This window comes from Elephas maximus, chromosome 6 (assembly GCF_024166365.1).
Source record: "Elephas maximus indicus isolate mEleMax1 chromosome 6, mEleMax1 primary haplotype, whole genome shotgun sequence".
Lineage (NCBI taxonomy): Eukaryota > Metazoa > Chordata > Mammalia > Proboscidea > Elephantidae > Elephas > Elephas maximus.
In genome coordinates this window covers 80,124,008-80,146,441 of record NC_064824.1, presented here as the reverse complement: position 1 = coordinate 80,146,441, position 22,434 = coordinate 80,124,008, and the positions used below count along the sequence as shown (strand labels likewise).

General features: G+C 39.5%; 1 long non-coding RNA gene across 1 annotated transcript in view; it reads right to left on the bottom strand.

Annotated features, from left to right (window-relative positions):
* Positions 1-22,139, bottom strand: part of LOC126077863 (uncharacterized) — a 108,767-nt gene extending 86,628 nt beyond the window's left edge. Inside the window, exon 1 of the long non-coding RNA XR_007517881.1 lies at positions 21,940-22,139. This is a non-coding gene — a long non-coding RNA (uncharacterized LOC126077863). The remainder of the gene's footprint in view (positions 1-21,939) is intronic.
* Between the last annotated feature and the right edge of the window lie 295 nt (positions 22,140-22,434).

The following is a 22,434-nucleotide window of genomic DNA, read 5'->3' as shown; positions in this document are numbered from 1 at the left end:
CCTATTTTTCTAAATTTAAAACTAACTTTTATTTCTTTGTATCACCATATCATAATGTATGATTACATTTCTTAGTCCCTCTTTATTATTTTAATGTTTTAATGTTGTCTTCTTTTATATAATAACATCGCTGTTACCCTATTTTGGGCTTTTTTTTTTTTAAATAATCTTGCTTTGTTTTTTTGGATTTCCCTGTCTGGGTTGACTTGATTGCTCTGCCCAGTGTTCCAGTCTTGGGTTGATACCTGATATTATTGATTTTCTAACCAATGTACTTCCTTTAGTATTTCTTGTAGTTTGGGCTTGGTTTTTACAAATTCCCTAAACTTGTGTTTATCTGGAAATGTCTTAATTTCACCTCCATATTTAAGAGACAGTTTTGCTGGATATATGATTCTTGGCAGGCAATTTTTTTCCTTCAACTTTTTAAATACGTCATCCCATTGCCTTCTTTCCTGCATGGTTCTGCCGAGTAGTCCAAGCTTATTTGTATTAGCTCTCCTTTGTAGGTGACTTTTAGTTTATCCCTTGCTGCTCTTATAATTATCTCTTTATCTTTGGTTTTGGCAAGTTTGATTATAATATGTCTTGGTGACTTTCTTTTAACATCTACCTTATGTGGAGTTTGATGAGCATCTTGGATAGATATCTTCTCATCTTTCACAATATCAGGGAAGTTTTCTGCCAACAAATCTTCAATAATTCTCTCTGTATTTTCTATTATCCCTCCCTGTTCTGGTACTCCAAACACTCGTAGGTTATTTCTCTTGATAGAGTCCCACATGATTCTTAAGGTTTCTTCATTTTTTTTAATTCTTTTATCCAATTTTTCTTCAAATATATTAATGCCAAGTGATTTATCTTCGAACTCAGAAATTCTAGCTTCTACTTGCTCAATTCTGCTCCTTGGACTTTCTATTGAGTTGTCTACTTCTGTAATTTTATTGTTAATTTCTGAATTTCTGATTGCTGTCTGTCTATGGATTTTTCCAGCTTCTTAAAGTCTTCATTATGTTCTTGAATAATCTTTCTAATTTCTTCAGTTGCTTTATCTGTGTGTTCCTTAGCTTGCTCTGTGTATTGCCTCATTTCCTTCCTGATGTCTTGAAGGGCTCTGTGTATTAAACTTTTGTATTCTGCATCTGGTAATTCCAGGAATGCGCTTTCATCTAGAAGATCCCTGGATTCTTTGTTTTGAGAGCCTGTTGAGGTGATCATGGTCTGTTTCTTTATGTGGCTTGATATTGACTGTTGTCTCTGAGCCATCTGTAAGTTATTGTATTAGTTTATGCCTGCTTACTGTGTCATAGCTGCTTGCTTTGTTTTGTTTTGGCATACCCCTATGGGTGCTTGAGTGAACTAGCTTGATTATTTTCACCTTTGGAGCTCTTGGGTCCTGTCCCCAGCTGGCTAGAGCTGTTATCAGATATATCAGTCTAGGAGTCCATTCAGTTTTCTTGCATGAATTCAGCTCAGGTTTCCAGGTAGCTGATCATCAAGTGTGTGGTATAGGCTCTGTCCTACAGTCTTACAGGGGCAGGGGTGATTGGCATATATACCAGTATCTGATTGCAGCAGGGGGTCATGCTCTGAACAAGACAGGGGACTGAGAACCGACTCCCAAGTGTCTCTGAGGAAAATGCGTCTCTGTTTCCTAGAGCATGCTGGTGGGTGGGTTCTGTAGGTGGACCATGGGCACCCAAAGTTTTTGGTTGTAAGGACTGGGAGGTACAGTTATCTTTGGACCTCTGTTATGGGTGGCTGGGTGACCTGAGTGGAGCTACCAGTCCTTAGGTCCCTGATGTGGGTAGGTGAGGACCTTGTTTAATAGGCAAATTAATGTCAAACGTCAAACACCCACCTCTCCACCACACAGCTGAAATGGTTGGAGTCTGCCAACAAGGGCCTATTCTCCCAAAATAGGCTCACACAGGTCCATGTAGAAGGGAAAGGTGCTCAAGGTCCACAGATGGTTTATGCCTGGACAGGAGCCGCTTCCGTCCTGAGCTCCCCCAGTTAATGGAGCTAGCAAATTATCTTTTCCCCCCAATTACAAATTTTTTCCTTCCCCAGGGCCAGGAGGATGGCTCTAGGTGCTCACCAGGGTCTATCTCAGGCCCAGGGATTCAGCCGCTGAAGCCGGCTTGGGGGTGGGGTGGGGGGCGTAGTAAAATATATGCAAGTACTTAGCTTTTGCTGAGAGCGCTGTTCTCCTCAGGTTCCAGAGGTGTGAGTAGGCTGTGTGGCTGGCTGCTTCTCCCTGAGGAAACTGCAGCCGAATGCTAGTACCAGCCCCCCGCCACCACAGCTCTGGGAGTGGTGTCTGAGGGATCCCCGCAATTCAGGTCCGGTAACTCCTCTCCACTTCTGAATGGTCTCTTCCTCCCCCTGCCCCTCAGTTCATTGTCTAAGCTTGCCTTTGATGCTCAGGGCTCCCAGCTTGTTACAAATATACTCGTTTCACTTGTTTTTTCGGGTCTTTGTTGTAAAGAGGGCTCGCGGGAAGCATCTGTCTATTCCGCCATCTTGGCTCCACCCCTAATGCCTTTGTAATGCATGTAAACTTGGTTGATGGCCAGATATAAATGAATTTTTAGGCAGTTGTTAAAATTTTGCCTTTCAAACACTTCTTTGGAAATGGAAGCAATGCCCTCTGAACCACCTATCTAAAAGAACCACAAAACCAATCCCATTGTCATCGAGTCGACTCCAACTCACAGAGACTCTACAGGACAGAATAGAACTGCCCCATATGGTTTCCAAGGAACTTTCAACCTTTTGGTTAGCAACCAAGCTCTTAACCACTGTGCCACCAGGACTCTAAACCGTCTATCTAAAAAAAAAAAAAAACCGTCTATCTAGTCCCCTTGTATTATCTGCTGCTGCTTATATATCACTGATGACATGTGAACAGAGATCTATATCCATACAACAGCTGGAAGAAAATCAGTAGGTAATATTCACTCACCAGATATTTATTGGTGACTAGGGTTGCTATGGAAACTGGTATCATAGTGGTTAAGAGCTATGGCTGCTAACCAAAAGGTTGGCAGTTTGAATACACCAGGTGCTCCTTGGAAATTCTATGGGGTGGTTCTACTCTGTCCTACAGAGTCACTAAGTGTTGGAATTGACTCCACTGCAACAGGTTTGGTTTTGGGGTTTAGGATCGCTATGAGTCAGAATCGACTTGATGGCAACGGGTTTGTTTGTTTGTTTTGGTTTTTATAGATAGACTGTATTTATTGACTATCTGTGCAAAACGTTATGTTGTGTCCTATGGGTTTTTTCTTATAAGGGTAGAAAATATGAGACATGGCACTATCCTCAAGGAGTTTGTAGGTAAATAAGGGAGAAGAGGCACTAACACAGATAATTTTGTCATAAGAAAGAGAGATTGCCTTAAACATCCATTTTATTTTAATGTAGAATACAGAAGTACAATCCAAAGGGATGTTTAAGAGAATCACATAGGAATGTACTTCTTGGTCTTCTCCACTGTCACTTTACTTTACTTGGTCCCTTTCCCATTTCCTGCCCTCTTCACACACTCAAACAAATAAACACAGGCACAAAGTCTTAAGATATACTTTTCAAATAGGACATGCTTCAGAATTTACACACAAATATCTTGGCTGAGGCTTTTTCCATGCTAAGCATAAAATAAATCATACTAGCCCAGATACAGATCTCATGCCTTATTCCTTTGAAAGCATTATATGTATTTGATCTCATTTAATCTTAACAGCAGAGCCCTAGCGACACAGTGGTTAAGAGCTTGGCTGCTAATCAAAAGGCTTGAAGTTTGAATCCACCAGCTGCTCCTTGAAAACCCTGTGAGGCAGTTCTACTACATCCTATATGGTGGCTATGAGTCAGAATCTACTCAACAGCAATGGGTTTGGTTTTTGGTAATGTTAACAGCAGTACATCAGTAGAGATTACTTTATTTATTAAAAGATGAAATTGAGACACACAGAGGCTCAAAGACACAACATTTCACATATCCTGTTTGTTCTGAGACTGGCATTAGAATTTGATTTTCCAAGAGCTTTGCCCAAAGGAGTTCTTTATTGAGTCTTATTTATAGATCATAATAGCAATGAGCAATTCCTAGTTATCCTAGAAGGAGCCCTGGTGGCTGCTTAACATTTAGGTTAGTGGTTCAAACTCACCAGAGACTCCGAGGGAGAAAAGACATGCCAATCTACTCCCATAAAGATTACAGCCTAGGAAACCCTATGGGGCAAGTTTACTCTGTCTTGTACAGTCCCTGTGAGTTGAATTAACTCAATGGCACACAACAAGAAGCTATTCTAGAGCAATTAACCTTGCCACAGACATGGTCCCTTACTCCACCAGGGAACTGAAACACAAAATAATCAAGTAGTTAAGGAATATGCAGTATCAGGAGACAGTGACAGCTTCACTTCATCAGAATTTCAGGTACCCCAAGATGAGTAAGTCATTAGCAGATACTACACCAGGAACACAGAGCTGATACTGGAGAAGCCAGTGGTATGTAGAATTTGAATCTAAGGCCCTAGATTCTAGTTCTACTTTTTTCCTGTCTTTTTTTTTTTTTTTTTTTAAGTCCCTCAGATTTCTCAAATTCTAAGATTATACCACTTTCCCTAAGGTGTTAACTTACAACTCTGCGGCCCACCCCCATTTCAGATCCCATCTTTCTTTTCTCTTCTTCCATGCTCAGACTCGCCATAACTCCCTCCTCTTGCTGCTTCACCATACTATAGGTCTTTATAAAACTAGCTGGAATGCTGAGAAACAGAAAGAATATTAAAAGCTACAGCACAAGTTGCCCTTTTAGGCTCTATTTACTTTACGCATCCTATGTTCACTTCTGACTGTGAAGGGCAACCATTTCCTTGGCATATCAATCAACTTAGAACAATATATAAAGCTCTAACCCTGTCCCAGGAACTATCTAGCACACCATCTCTTTAATGTCTAGAGAAAACATTCACCAAATCTCTTCCCACACTTCAAACAGACATCTTTGTCTCTTGATATGTTACTCTAATCTTTGTTGTCTTATACTTTTTCAATACTGAAAATACTGCTTAGGAAAATAAAATGGAAAAAAAAATTCAAGTAAGCTTATGTATTCACAAAAAATGTATTCATAAAACATAAGTATTCATAAAGAGCCAAAATATTAGCTATGTTAATACTTTTCATAGGTTCATACAACAATATTTTCTTCTAGTTATCCTAAAGAACAATAGCAAGCAAGACTAAATTCTCATGTAAGCATGAAATGATCATACATATTCAAAGGAAGAATTAGTGAAAGGGTATTTGCTTTCATAGAATTCCAAGTCCCGGTTAATTATATTAATAATACTAAAGCTTTCAAAGTAAGGAAATTCTTATCCAATATCTTATTTCCCTGGGTGGGGGGTGGGGGGGAGGGAGAGGACTCAGATAACCAATAGAATCAGCAATAGAATCATGCCGCATATACCTCCAAAGAAATTATAGGTGACTCCTTATAACCCAGTAAATTATTTCTAAGTCAAGCCTGTTCTTGTAGACTTCACTACACCAGATGATTCCTCATTCACTGAATCCAGAGGTTACCCAAAATTCTACACGAAGCAGCAAAACAGGAAGTCAAAATTGGGAGGAATCAGCTCTGGTTCTTGTAATTTTTACTCTATGATTTCAGGATATATAGCAGCAGATTCCTCATTTGACAAAGTTGGCAATAACTCCTCTGAGAGAGAAATAAGGCCGTCAGAGGCAGTAGAAATGGGTCTAAATTCCCTGAATTCTTTAGTTCTCATGCTTTTTAAATACTCTCAACCAATTTTACTTTGAAAGCTTTTGGTCCTGTTTTAACATAGCTGCCATTGGCAGTTACCTGTGAAATGTTTCCAAGAATAGAGGTGCCCTTCACTCCTTAAAGCAGCATCTCTTCAGGATTCAGATAGACCAGCTTCAGGCACCACCCCCTCCATCCCTAAATGCCACTCTTCTAACACCTTTCTTCTCTTTAATTGTTCGTTGTCATCTCTAAGTAATGCTGTTAGTAATCCTGAGGTATTTAATGTCTCCTTTATTTGAACTTTTAACAGTTTTGTCTATGCCACTTAATAAAGCAAACCCATTGCCACAGACTCTATTCCAAATATAGTGACCCTATAGGATAGAGTAGAACTGCCCTATGTGGTTTCCAAGGAGCAGCTGGTGGATTTGAATTGCCAGCCTCTTGGTTAGCAGCCAAATGCTTAGCCACTGTGCCATCAGCGCTCCACATAATACAATAATTATACTATATGTTCTATCCATGTCATGTGGGCCCAATCTCCCCAATTAGACTGGACGTACCTTAAAGACAGAGTCCACACTTTATCATTTTACCATCCCTTCATTGGGATGCTTAGAGAGACAAATAATGTCTTCTAAGTTCCCATACCAAATGTCACAGAACTCCAGATGTCTCTAGCATGATACTCTCCTGTGTCCTGCCACTGTAGAGATCTCACCCCTGACATACTCTTCCCTTCCTCACCACATACTGAAATAAATAACCTTGTCCTTAGAGCCCAATTTGATAAGTGGCTCTTCTAACTCTAATCATCCATGATAATGGTGTTTCAACAGAAGCCACCTAAAGATAAGGCCTATGTAACTTATTATGATGAAGAATCATAGCAACTCAACCTTCAAAAGATCTGGAGATGTGGGGTTTTGAGATTCGTAAAACTATATAAAGTATGTGGCTGAGTATTGTAGCTGGGAATAAAGGCTAAGTGTAGTCCCCATATTCTGATCATTCAGCATACTGTATATTCTAGTTACTTCCTTTCACTTCAGGGAAAGCTGTTATAGCAAGCATTGATCAAGAATGAAAAGGGTCATGCTGATTTTCAAAAGTATGAAGTGTACTGCAGCAAAGATAAAGAACAGGTGAAATGTTATTTTTTTAAAAATGGAACTATTATGTTTGACAGATTTAAAGATAGAAAACAGAACTCTGGAAATAGCATAGAAGACACATAGGGAAAAAAAGGCTTCAGTGTTTTTAAAGAGCTTATGAAATAAGGGAATCAGAAAGAGAAATAACTAAAAATGAGTTAACAATAATAGAGAAAGCTTTGAATTTTTTTTTTTTTTAGAAACCTTATAACTCCAGCATTAGGCCCACTACACGTCAATCTTAACTTTCCCAAAACTGAAAGCATGATTTTTGAGTGTGTGAGTAGTGAGGCAGTGAGAATTAATAGCATGATTTTTGAGTGTGTGAGTAGTGAGGCAGTGAGAATTAGAGGGAGAGAAATAAGGATATTTGTAAAAGTTGATCATCTGTATGTATATTGGCATTTAGAGTAAAACTGCAAGAGTTTCTGGAAGCAGCTGATTAATCCATAAAATAGTATTAAGATTGAAATAAAAAATTGTATCTCTTAAAAAATTTCACATTCCAAGTGGCGTCTGAGGTCTTAAAAGCTTGCAAGTGGCCATCTAAGATACATCAATTGGTCCTAGCCCACTTGGAGCAAAGGAGAATGAGGAACACCAAAGACACAGGAAAATATTAGCCCAAGAGATTAAAGGAGCCCATGAACCAGAGGCTTCACCAGCCTGAGACCAGAACTAGATGGTGCCCACTTACCACCAATGCCTGCCATGACAGGGAATACGACAGAGAGTCCCTGATGGAATGGGAGAAAATTGTGGAGCAGAGTTCAAATTCACATGAAAAGACCAGACTTAATGGTCAGGTAGAGACTGGAGGAACCCCCAAAACTATGGCCCCTGGACACACTGTCAACCCAGAACCGAAGCCATTCCCAAAGCCCACTCTTCAGAAAAAATTAGATAGGACTATAAAACAAAAATATTATAAAAATAATACACATGAGGAGTGTGATTCTTGGTTCAATCAGATATACGAGACCAAATGGGCGGCTCCTGTCCAGAGGCAGAGTGAGCAGGCAGGAAGGGACAGGAACTGGTCGAATGGACTCGGCGAACCCAGGGTGGAAAGGGGGAGTGTGCTGTCACATTATGGGGATTACAACTAATGTCACAAAACAATATGTGCATAAATTTTTGTATGAGAAAGAACTTAAGCTGTAAACTTTTACCTAAAGCACAATTAAAAAAAAAAAAATTCACATTCCATTCAAGAACATACAGTTAGAACTAGACTGTCAATGAGCATCTTATTGAAGGGGTAAGACTGAATCATGATTTGCAGTTATTGGTATAAACCAAAAAGAAAGCCAAACCCACTGCCATGGAGTCAATTCTGACTCATCGTGAGTTATTTTTGTATTGTTTAGTGGAAAACCTTTGTTGTTGTTGTTAGTTGCCTTTGAGTCACTTCTGACTCAAGGCTACCCTTTTCGTGCAGAGTAGAACTAGGGTTTTCAAGTCTGTGACCTTTTGCTAGCAGATCACCAGGCCTATCTTCTTAGGCACCTCTGGGTGTGTTCGAACCAACCATCATTTGGCTAGTAGTTGAGTGTTTAACCATTTGTGCCACCCAGGGACCTGTAATTTCTTAATTTTAGCATTGAATTTCATCACACTCATTAGGCCCAACCAAAGATAAATGGCAACAGAGTTAGAATTTAATGGAGCAGGTTCTCTAGTCATTAGACTTCGGTTCATTCCGGCCTATTAGATATTCCTGCGTGACCTGGGAAAAGCTACTTAATTTCTCTATGTCTCATTTTCTCATCAGTAAAATTGAGTTACTAACATCTCTACTCTGTAGGACTGTTGTGAGGACTGAGTGGAAGAAACACGTAAAATGCTGAGCAAGGGTCAGCTATATAGCAAGTATTTAATTAACATTAGTTGTGTTTTTGTTGTGGTGGTGATACAGGTACCAAATCTTAAACCATAATCTGTAGAAAAAGTCTAAGGGCAATATTTTAATATCCAACAACTAGTATTAGGAAGCACTTGTTTTCAGGGATTCTGTCTGTGACATATATAGTTTACAAGTTTACTTTCAGCCCTTAACAAAAAGCAGAAATGAATTTTTAGGGAGGAAATAGATGTAATTAAAATGTGGCTTGTCATTAGTGAATTTTTAAACTTCATAATGTTTTTCTCATAAAGTATTTCAGTACAAAATAATTTTTTCTATGGTATAGACTACCCTTTCCTTAAAAAGATACTTTAATGTTTTATATATTGGTCTGGGATCACCATATTTCCCACTTATCTCATAAAAATTTTAACCTGTTCACCAAACAAATTTGTATAAAATTCTTAGCTGAGCAGAGTATTGGCATTTCTTCCCCTTAAAGTACATTATTTTCAACATTATAAGTAGAAAATACAATATAGGGGTGGAAGAGATTAGTAGCTGGAAAAGGTGAAAAGAGCATGAGGCTAAGTTTTCCCCAGATCTGGATTTTAGTCCTAACTCTGCCACTGATTAAACCATGAGTCTTTCACAAGTATATGCAGATATATTGTTGTTATTAGGCACTGTCGAGTCAGTTCCAACTCACAGCAACCCTATGTACAACAGAAAGAAACCCTGCCCAGTCCTGTGCCATCCTCACAATCATTCTTGTGCTTGTGTCCATTGTTGCAGCCATTGTGTCAATTTATCTCATTGAGGGTCTTCTTCTTTTTCCTTGACCCTCTACTTTACCAAGCATGATGTCTGTTACGTATTGAATTGCATCCCCCCAAAATATGTGTATCAATTTGGCTAGGCCTTGATTCCCAGTATTGTGTGATTGTCCACCACTTTGTCATCTGATGTGATATTCTCACATGTTGTAAATCCTATCTCTATGATGTTAATACCCCCACGTGTCTGTCAGTTTGTCGTACTGTGGGGGCTTCTGTGTTGCTGTGATGCCGGTAGCTATGCCACCGGTATTCAGATACCAGCAGGGTCACCCATGGAGGACACGTTTCAGCTGAGCTTCCAGACTAAGACAGACTAGGAAGAAGGACCCGAGAGTCTACTTCTGAAAAGCATTAGCCAGTGAAAACCTTATGAATAGCAGCAGAACATTGTCTGATACAGTGCAGGAAGATGAGCCCCCCAAGTTGGAAGGCACTCAAAAGATGACTGGGGAAGAGCTGCCTCCTCAAAGTAGAGTCGACCTTAATGATGTGGATGGAGTAAAGCTTGCGGGACCTTCATTTGCTGATGTGGCACGACTCAAAATGAGAGGAAACAGCTGTAAACACCCATTGATAATCGGAACCTGGAATGTACGAAGTATGAATCTACGACAATTGGAAATCGTCAAAAATAAAATGGAACATATAAACATTGATATCCTAGGCATTAGCGAGCTGAAATGGACTGGTATTGGCCATTTTGAATCAGACAATCATATAGTCTACTATGCTGGGAATGACAACTTGAAGAGGAATGGTGTTGCATTCATCGTCAAAAAGAATGTTTCAAGCTATATCCTGAAGTACAACACTGTCAGTGATAGGATAATATCCATACACCTACAAGGAAGACCAGTTAATATTACTATTATTCAAATTTACACACCAACCGCTAGGGTCAAAGATGAAGAAATAGAAGATTTTTATCAGCTGCTACAGTCTGAAATTGATCAAACATGCAATCAAGATACATTGATAATTACTCGCGATTGGAATGCAAAAGTTGGAAACAAAGAAGAAGGATCAGTAGTTGGAAAATATGGCCTTGGGGATAGAAACAATGCTGGAGATCGAATGATAGAATTCTGCAAGACCAACGACTTCATCATTGCAAATACCTTCTTCCACCAACATAAACAGCGACTATATACTTTTTTTTTATATATATACATGGACCTCGCCAGATGGAACACACAGAAATCAAATTGACTACATCTGTGGAAAGAGACAATGGAAAAGCTCAATATCATCAGTCAGAACAAGGCTAGGGGCTGACTGTGGAACAGACCATCAATTGTTCATATGCAAGCTCAAGCTGAAACTGAAGAAAATCAGAGCAAGTCCACAAGAGCCAAAACATGACCTTGAGTATATCCCACCTGAATTTAGAGACCATCTGAAGAATAGATTTGACCCATTGAACACTAGTGACCGCAGACCAGACGAGTTGTGGAATGACATCAAGGACATCATCCATGAAGAAAGCAAGAGGTCACCGAAAAGACAGAAAAGAAAGACAAGACCAAGACGGATGTCAGAGGAGACTCTGAAACTTGCTCTTGAGCGTCGAGCAGCTAAAGCAAAAGGAAGAATTGATGAAGTAAAAGAACTGAACAGAAGATTTCAAAGGGCCTCTCGAGAAGACAAAGTAAAGTATTATAATGACATGCGCAAAGAGCTGGAGATGGAAAACCAAAAGGGAAGAACACACTCGGCGTTTCTCAAGCTGAAAGAACTGAAGAAAAAATTCAAGCCTTGAGTTGCAATAGTGAAGGATTCCATGGGGAAAATATTAAACGACGCAAGAAGCATCAAAAGAAGATGGAAGGAATACACACAGTCATTATACCAAAAACAATTAGCCGATATTGAATCATTTGAAGAGGTGGCATATGATCAGGAATGAATGGTACTGAAGGAAGAAGTCCAAATTGCTCTGAAGGCATTGGCGAAAAACAAGGCTCCAGGAATTGATGGAATATCAATTGAGATGTTTCAACAAACAGATGCAGCGCTGGAGGTGCTCACTCATCTATGCCAAGAAATATGGAAGACAGCTTCCTAGACAACTGACTGGAAGAGATCCATATTTATGCCTATTCCCAAGAAAGGTGATCCACCTGAATGTGGAATTTATAGAATAATATCATTAATATCACACGCAAGCAAAATTTTGCTGAAGATCTTTCAAAAACAGCTGCAGCAGTATCTCGACAGGGAACTGCCAGAAATTCAGGCCAGTTTCGGAAGAAGACATGGAACCAGGGGTATCAATGCTGATGTCAGGTGGATCCTGGCTGAAAGCAGAGAATACCAGAAGGATGTTTACCTGTGTTTTATTGACTATGCAAAGGCATTCGACTGTGTGGATCATAACAAACTATGGATAACACTGCGAAGAATGGGAATTCCAGAACACTTATTTGTGCTCATGAGGAACCTTTACGTAGATCAAGAGGCAGTTGTTTGGACAGAACAAGGGGATACCGATTGGTTTAAAGTCAGGAAAGGTGTGCGTCAGGGTTGTATTCTTTCAGCATACCTATTTAATCTGTATGCTGAACAAATAATATGAAGAAGAACGGGGCATCAAGATTGGAGGAAGACTCATTAACAACCTGCATTATACTGATGACACAACCTTGTTTGCTGAAAGTGAAGAGCACTTGAAGCACTTACTAACGAAGATCAAAGACCACAGTTTTCAGTATGGATTACACCTCAACATAAAGAAAACAAAAAGCCTCACAACTGGACCAACGAGCAACATCATGATAAACAGAGAAGAGATTGAAGTTGTCAAGGATTTAATTTTACTCAGATCCACAATCAACAGCCATGGAAGCAGCAGTCAAGAAATCAAAAGATGCATTGCACTGGGCAAATCTGCTGTAAAGGACCTCTTTAAAGTGTTGAAGAGCAAAGATGTCACCCTGAAGACTAAGGTGCACCTGACCCAAGCCATGGTATTTTCAATCACACCATATGCATGTGAAAGCTGGACAATGAATAAGGAAGACCGAAGAAGAGTTGACGCCTTTGAATTGTGGTGTTGGAGAAGAATATTGACTATACCATGGACTGTCAAAAGAACGAACAAATCTGTCTTGGAAGAAGTGCTGCCAGAATGCTCCTTAGAGGCAAGGATGGTGAGACTGTGTCTTACATACTTTGGACATGTTGTCAGGAGGGATGAGTCCCTGGAGAAGGATATCATGCTTGGCAGAGTACAGGGTCAACGGAAAAGAGGAAGACCCTCAATAAGGTGGATTGACACAGTGGCTGCAACAATGAACTCAAGCATAACAACTATTTTAAGGATGGTGCAGGACCAGGCAGTGTTTCCTTTTGTTGTGCATAAGATCGCTATGAGTTGGAACCGACTCGACAGCACATAACAACAACAACAACATGATGTTAATGAGATGGGATTAGAGGCAGTTATGTTAATGAAACAGGATTCAGCCTACAAGATTAGATTGTGTTTTAAACCAATATCTTTTGAGATGTAAAAGAGAGAAATTATCAGAGAAACAGCGGGACTTCATACCACCAGGAAAGAAGTGTGGAAGCGAAGAGTGTCCTTTGGACCTGGTGTCCCTGTCTGAGAAGCTCCTAGCCCAGGGGAAGATTGAAGACAAGGACCTTCCTCCAGAGATGACACAGAGAGAAAGCCTTCCTTTGTAGCCCATGCCATGAATTTGGACTCCTAGCCTTCTAGAATGTGAGAGAATAAATTTCTCTTTGTTAAAGCCACCCACTTGTGGTATTTCTGTTATAGCACCCCTGGATGATTAAGACCAAGTCCTTCTCCGGGGACTGATCTCCAAGTACGCAAGACAAAGTCTCTCCATCATCACTTCTAAGGAGCATTCTGGTTGTACTTCTTCCAAGACAGATTTGTTCATTCTTCTGGTCTCAGGATGATGTAGTCTCTGGCTCATGTAGCCCTTTCTGTCTCTTGGGCTCAAAATTACCTTGTGTCCTTGTTGTTCTTCATTCTCCTTTGATCCAGCTGGGTTGAGACTCATTGATGCATCTTAGATGGCTGCTTGCTAGCATTTAAGACCCCAGACGCCGCTCTTCAAAGTGGGTTGCAGAATGTTTTCTTAATAGATTTTATTACACCAATTGACTTAGATGTCCCCTGAAACCATGGTCCCCAAACCCCTGCCCCTGCTTCACTGAACTTCAAAGCATTCAGTTTATTCAGGAAACTTCTTTGCTTTGGTTTAGTCCAGTTGTGCTGACCTCCACTGTCATTTGATTTCTTGATTGCTGCTTCCATGGGTGTCGATTGTGAATCCAAGTAAAATGAAATCCTTGACAGAGTCAGTCTTTTCTCCATTTATCTTTATGTTGCTTATTGGTTCAGTTGTGAGGATTTTTGTTTTCTTTATGTTGAGGTGTAATCCATACTGAAGGCTATGATCTTTGATCTTCATCAGTAAGTACTTCAAGTCCTCTTCACTTTCAGCAAGCAAGGTTGTGTCATCTGCATAACCCAGGTTGTTATTGAATTTTCCTCCAATCCTGATGCCATAGTCTTCTTCATACAGACCAGCTACTTGGATTATTTTCTCAGCATACAGATTGAATAGGTATGGTGGAAGGATACAACCTGATACATACCTTTCCTGACTTTAAGCCACATAGTACGCCTTTGTTCTATTCGAATGACTGCCACTTGATCTATGTATAGGTTCCTGAAGTATAACCTTGTAATAATATTAATACCAACACTTACTGGATCTTTAGTCATTACGTGCCAGATGTTGTTCTAAGCTCTTTATGTTTATTTGTTTAGTTCTTACAGAAACCTATAGTCAAAAGCTTTGAAGTGTCTGAGATTTTACTCTGCTTATAAACTAACACATTAGCTTGCCACAATTTCATGAAAAAGATGAGACTCCTGGGTCAGAGACATAGAACTCTATTATTCACAGCAATACAGCAGCCAGAGTATCAGCATTTGCACTGGTTCTCTAAGGGCCAGGTGATATCTGTACATGCAATTGGCTGCACTACCAGAGAGGAATCTGAATCTTTTATAGTGGGCAGTAAGCATATCTCCGGGCCCTGGTAGCTTGACAGTTGAGAGCTCGGCTGCTAACAAAAAGATCAGCAATTCGAATCTACCAGCACTCCTTGGAAACCCCATGTGGCAGTTCTCCACAGTCCTATAGGTTCGCTATGAGTCAGAATCAACTCAATAGCAATGGGTTTTAAGCATATCTCATGTTTGCTCCAAAGGAAGACATTATTTTTATTATGCTGGAGAGTAAGTAAACCTGTCCTTTGCTCTGGAGGAAGACACTACCACTACCTTTCGAGGCCATTTGCTATACAAAGATAATTCAAAACAAAGGCAATCAGTGTCTCTGCTCAGAAGACATACGGGAATATAAGAAACTTAGAGAATTGTCTCCCACCGGCAATGCGTAGATGTTATAATTTTCTCTATTTTATAGAGGCAGGAACTAAGGAACAGAGAGATTAAGTAATTTGCCTAAGGTCAAATGGAGCTGGATTCAAACCCAGTTAGTAGTTAATTTCAAGAGCCCAGGAACTTAACCACTGTGATGAATTTATAGCACTTTTGGTATAAACATTACTATTTAGATATAGAATAGCATGCAGATGTAATTTCTAAGTGCCATCATCCCTGTACTGTACTTTCCTCACCTAAAAAGTGGACAAGGGGGCAGGGGGGAGAGGGCTTGGGTTAGAGGCTCTTTTTGAGATCCTGTAAGATTTAATACGCCATGATTCTAAGACGTGCCTAGTGGGATAAAGCAACAGTATGTGTGAGTAGCTGTGATGCAGACTAGAACACAGAGAGGCAAATAAAAGCTATGAGTCGGAATCGACTCGACAGCACTGGGTTACTGGGTATTTCATTGTCAGTGTACATTTAAAAATTTCTTTATCAGAATCTTTGCATTCTTGTTTTATGAGATTCTTGAGAAAAGTGAGACTTGAATTACTACTTTAGGTATTGCCGGCCTTTCTAATTATAGCTCATGGCCTGGGTAAGCAGATACTTTATTTTCCAACTACCCTCATCAGAAAACTTCCTTTTTCTATAATATGAGTGAGGATATTATCTCAGAATAAAATGAGGGCAGTCTTCGAGCTGCTCACGCCTGGCATGTTCCCAGGGAAGCATGTCCTAGATAGAGAATTACCAAAGAAGGGAAGGAAAAGCAAAGAAACTGTAATAACATTAATGAGATAGTTAGGCTGTGAGTTCTCTTCACATCCAGAGGAGCTCAAGAGATGTTTTTCTTGAGTTGGAATCTGGTTTTAAAACTATATATAGTTATCGACTGACACTCTAACCCAGGGCATAATATCAGACACTTCATCTTATCGCTGGTTACACTGTGGTCACATGCTGCCGGTTTGTTGAAGCCCTTTTGAAACCTCAGGGCCAGAGAAATGCAAGAGTAGCCCTCTCCTCCTTTATAGGTTGATGTTCCTTAAGAGTCTGTCTTTGGCCCTCCTCTTCTCTCATTCTGCCCACTATCTTCAGGGTGTCTCATCTAGTCCCAGGGTTTCAAAGAACATTTATATGCCGATGACTCCCGAATCTCCAAATATTGTTCATCATGCCCTCCTGAGCTCCTGACCCATACAATCAACCTTCCGTTTAACATCTCCACTGGCCTATATCAATGACATTTCAAACACAACATTTCCAAAATGGAACTCAGTATCATCATCCTCCAGACCCGCTTCTCCTCTTTAAATATTTTCTCCGTCATTTAGGGGCATCAGCATCCATCCAGAAACCTAAGCCAAAAACCTAGGCATCTGCGTCACTCTCCACATCTAATTAATGACCTAGCCTTTTCACACACCTCCTAAAGTTTTCCATCTCCACTGACATCTTTGTAGAAATTGCAGTTAATTCTGATTTTGACCATTGTAACATTCTCCTGATTGGTCCCCGGCACCCGAAATTTAGCTATAAAATGCATATGCGATCATGTCAACCCTCCCCATAAAACCTCTCAGTAGCTTCTCAGCTACCCACAAGAGTCTGAACTCCTAATATGATTTACAAAGCCTCCATAATTCAGTCCCTACTCACCTCTCCAGCCTTATATTAACTGATCATCCTTACGGCACGTATACTGTCTATTTTCAGACTTTCACACCAAACGCTCCCCATTCCTCACAGATTGTCTCTCCTACCTTTGACATTATTTCTATTATAAAGTGGTCAATTCTTTCTCACCATATTCACCTTTAAAAAAATCACCAATTCAGAGAGCCTTCCCTGATCTCCAGAGCACTATTGGTTTCCACATTGCCTTCAGCTTCCCTATCATTAATCCTGGTCACATTTTATAATGATCATTTATAGCAATGATATTTGCCCCAATGGACTTATATCCTGAGATGGCAGTGACCATGTTTGGATCCCCAGGATTTGGACTAGTACATGGTACTTAAAAAAGAGAAACTCATTGCCATCGAGTAAATTCCAATTCATAGCAACCCTACAGAACAGAGTAGAACTGCCCCATAGGGTTTCCAAGGAGTGGCTGGTGGATTTGAACTGCTGACCTTTTGGTTAGCAGCCGAGCTCTTAACCACTGTGCCACTAGGGCTCCTTCAGTAGAGCAACATGATTATAATTAAAATGAGAATAGATTCAGGTTTTCCCAGGACAGTCCTTATTTGGCCTGTTGTCCTGGGATAATTATTAATAGTGACCCTTTCAGTCTCAAAAAAAAAAAAAAATAGTGACCCTTTTGGGTATAAACTATATGGTCACCCTGAATTGGAGCATTTACCATTATACCAGCTCACAAGGTTCTATTATTCTTATTTTCATTATTAGTATTATTTTATTAGTAGTAGAATTAACTATATTTTATTAGCAGTATTCAAGTTAGTTTTTAATAGCCAAGTACAGTAACAATGGCTCTTTTCCATCTACAATCTAAACTTTTTCACAACAAATCCACTATTGTAGTCATGTGCCATCGAGTGGATTCCAACTCACAGCGACCCTATAGGATAGAGTAGAACTGCCCCATAGGGTTTCCTAGGCTGAATTATTTATGGGAGCAGATCACCAGGTCTTCTCTCCTGCAGAGTGGCTGGTGGGTTTGAACCGCTAACGCTTCAGTTAACAGCCAAGTACTTAGCTATTGTGCCACTAGGGCTCCTTAACAAATCCACTAGGTAGTTAACACTATTCCTTTAACACACAGGAACCTGTGGTTCAAAAATGCTAAGGCATTGCCCAAGGCCCCATGAGGATGAGCCATCACAATTTAAACCATTTCTGGGCAACTTGAAAGCCCTTTTCTTTCAGTTACATGATGTGCAGGTGCAACATGGAGCTATAAAAGCATAACTCCCTCAACCCCCTCCCCCCACACACATAAATAAACAGGCAAAATGAAGTAGCAAGCAATCCAGAGAAGCTAGGTGTAAACAGAGGCTAATTTACTCCTGGGTGATGAGACATGACTGACTCAACTAGAGTTACTGGAATAGATCATTAATTCTAACACCATTCCATTGTCCTGAGTATTTTTCAGATCACTCTACACACATCTCTGGGGCTCCCTTGAATAAGAAAAAAACTTATTCAAGGAGAACTTTCACTATGTGCCTCGAACTCACTATGTGACATTGGGAACAGAACGGAACTCCTCCCCTGACTGCTGCTCACTGCTACCAGTCTTTCCCACACCCTAGATATGAAGAGAGATAATAAGGCCCTCAAATAGAAGTTTCCTGATTATGAGTCATGGCTTACTCAGCCTTTGTTACAGAGAACCTGGAAGCCTTTGAAACATACTGTTGATTTTGGCAGTCTTAACTCCCTGTGCTGCTATCAAGAATCAAGTTACATGACTAATTTGCTTGAGAAATTACCTCTGTAATGAGTATATTAAGAATAAATATGTTAAAGAATCTGGTGTTTCATATATGCCATTGAAGGTCTATATATATGTGAACATGTGCTTATTTCTTTAAATAAAGCTTCACAGCTAATAATTCCTCAATAAATACATGTTATGCTGAATTAAATAAGACTACTTACTATGAGCCATGTGTTATATTACGAGCTTTATGTAGATTACCTTCTCTGTCTATGTGTGTGAGTATATATGTGTGTGTATGTATATATACATACACACACATACATATACATGTTTGTTTATATATATATATAACCTTTTGGTTAGTAGCTGAGCTCTTAACCATTGCACCACCAGGGCTTCTAGCCAAAGATTAGATAGGCCTATAAAAAAATAACACACATGAGGAATGTGCTTTTTAGTTCAATCAAGTATGAGACCATGTGCGCAACACCTGCCCAAAAGCAAAGACAAGGAGGCAGGAAGGGACAGGAAAACTGGACAAATGGACAAAGAGAACCCAGGGTAGAAAAGGAAAGGGGGAGCGTGCTGACACATTGTGGGGATTGCAACTAACGTCACAAAACAATTTGTGTATACAATTTTTGAATGAAAAACTAATTTGTACTATAAACTTTCACCTAAAACACAATAAAATTTAAAACGAAATAAATAAATAATATTTTCACTGAAAAAGATCACTTGAAAGTATATTCCAGTTGACAATGAATTAAAGTGAAAAATTCAGGAAAGGAAACTCATGATGTACTAAGACTGGAAGATTGGCTTGTTAAGGTACAATAGTTAAACGTACAGGCTTTGGATTCATATCCCAACTTTACTGTGTGACCTGGAGAAAATGGAATTTCTTCATTTGAGTATTAAATGAGTTAATAAATGGAGGACAATTAGAATATTTTCTTGACATATAGTAAGCACTCAGTAGGTGTCGGCAGTTATTACCACCGTCAACAGGAAAATATTCACCACATCAGAGGAGTCCTAGGAACAAACCACATCTGATTGAACTGACCACATTAATATTCCTTCAGCAAGACGGAGTCATTGGCATCAAAGTCCCCTCACAATGGCATTTGGAGTCAAAGTCAATAATTGTATTATGAAATTTATATCTCATTATAGAAATGAAAGTATAATTGTTCATTGTAAGTTCCTCTGACAAAATAGTTCTCTCAGAATCTGATTAAACGTTATTTTTAGTTTATTCAACAAATACTTTTCAGGGCCTGATTATATGGCATGAATAATATTTTCATGTAAAACTCATGCACATCCCTGTCTATTAAAACTTGAAAAAAGAGTGGAAGTTAATAGAAATAACAAAGTGTTTGTCTTTGGGCAATGGAACTATGGCTTATTTTTTTCTTTCCATATATTCCATTAAAAAAAAAATCTTTATGTTACTATTTAATGCAAGTGCACTCCTAAAAAGCAAATACGAAAACTACTTTTCTCTGAAGGAACCCAGAGGTTCAAATAATCTCAGCGCATCTGAATTCCATTTCCTGCTTGTGATAGAGTGGCCCATTAAGCCTGCATTGGGCAGCCTTTAATTTCCAAACTCTAGCTGTGTTTTAGTCGCTACAGCAATTCAGGTCAGAGTTTACTGCGTGAGTTCAGGCCCAACTCACTGTCTACCCTCTAGGCTTCAGGGATAAAAATCAATTATGGATGGGTAAGGGCAGAACTTGAACATCCAAACCTACAGCCAGCAGGCATATGCTTAATGAACCCATTCTAACTAAGAGTCCTGTGATCTTCAGACTAGGAATGGACAGAAAGGAAGTTGACCAAAAAATTGAGGTTACAAATTTCAGGAAGAGTCTTCAGCTAGAAACCAGCCTAAGGTCTCTCACTCACACTTTCATTCACCAAAAGCTAGATTCTCCTGGCTAGATTTAGCAGTGCTAGGTAAGTATGCCAAGCCCTGGTAGTGTAGTGGTTAAGAGTTTGGCTGCCAGTCAAAAGGTCAGCAGTTCTAATCCAACCACTCCTTGAAAACCCTGTGGGGCAGTCCTATAGGGTCACTATGAGTCGGAATCCACTTGATGGCAACAGATTCAAATAAGTATGCACTCATGAACCATGGTAGTAAACAGTCATGACCCAAGACTCCAGTAAAGAACAATTTACAGTCATTAAGTGGAAGGTACATGCAATCTAATCATTTTTCACTTACTTTGAGTATTTATAACCATTCATTTTCCACCCAGGATTCTACCCCTATCTCAAATTAAGCTGGTGAGGTAAGGTATGGCAGACAATGTAGCACGGTTGTTAAGAGCTTGACTCTGTAATGTTGTTGTTGTTGTTGTGTACCATTGAGTCAATTTTGACTCATAGGGACCCCATGACCCTGTAATAGACCTAGGTTTGAATCCTTGTAAGGGCTAACTAAAATAAGACACATACAATATTTAACTCAATATCTGGTACAGAGTAAGCACTAAGTAAAGGCTAATACCTAATAATATTATCGTTGATCTCTTTCTTTGATAACACCTTCTTCTGTCTATAGTCTCTGCTATTAGTACAGGTAGCCCTCGACTTATAGTGGAATCTGTTCCAGTGATTACATCATCATAAGTTGGTTCTGACATAAGTCGAATACTTCATTTTTTTTTATTACTATTGCCTTTTATTACCAATATCTTTATAAATCTAGACACGTTTTGAATAGTAAATCATAAAATTGAACATCTGAGAGTGAACATCTGAGAATAACATTATGAAATTACATGCTGTAACATATTACTAACCATACCAAAAAAAAAAAAAACTATAAGGTGTACAAAAAAAAAAAATCGATGGTAGTAAGTGCAATTCATCCTAACTCAAATACATTGTAAGTCAGGGACTACCTGTACATGATGGAGTATAAGCAGTAAATGTCATGTAGGGAAGAAACTCCAAGTATACGTGCTTTCTTGTCCCTATGATTAAAAAAACAATCTAAAAAAAAAAAAAAACCTTGCCGTCAAGTCGATTCCAACTCATGGCAGCTCTATAGGACAGAGTAGAACTGCCCCATAGTGTTTCCAAGGAACAGTTGGAGGATTCAAACTACTGACCTTTTGGTTAGCAGCCATAGCTCTTAACCACTACACCACCAGGGCTCCCCATGTAATAAAGAGATGAGCAAAAATAAAAGCGTGTATAATATTTTCCTGGCAGTGAAGTCTTAGTGATTTCAGAGAAGACGGGGCTTCTCACAAATAGCTGAAATGAAATCAGTATATTTGACAAACTGTTATTTAATGGCCCACTGCTCAAGCTTTCCTTGTGTAAGCTGGCAACTGAAAGAAAGAGTACTCAGACTGATTGCTAAGAGGGCTTGGCAGCTCCCTGATAGAAACACTGAAAATCCTAAGAGCTATTCCTTGCCTTCGCCTCTAACACTTACTGTTATCCAAGTTAACGTCAAGCTCCATTTATTTCATCTCAGAATGTAAAGGGAACACCCTGAGCAAATGTCCTGGCGAAATTCAAGGCCTCTTCTGTCCGTCCCTGAAGTCTGTCGAAAGCCAGTCTTCCCTTGAACCTAGAATGGTACAGGCCTCCTAAGGTCCCTCTAAACTTTGGGCAGCCAGGAACAGTGTAGGTCTCCTGTGCCCTGTCTGAGTCTTACTGTTCCCTGTTGTCCAGTTCCCTTTGTTTGACCCCCAGCCTCTCAACTGTGCAAACTATGAAAGGGGAAGTTTGGGCCACAATGTCAGATACCATCTTATTTCACAATCCACCCCATATTCATAACCCCGAAAAGGAAATGTGGATTTCATAGATAATATTCTAGTATATATTCTTGAAATAAAAACTAAATATTAAATAGCGTTTTATGGAAAGGGAAACAGAGGAGGTTTGCAAATAACAAAAGATTTTTAACAATGCCATTGTGTTT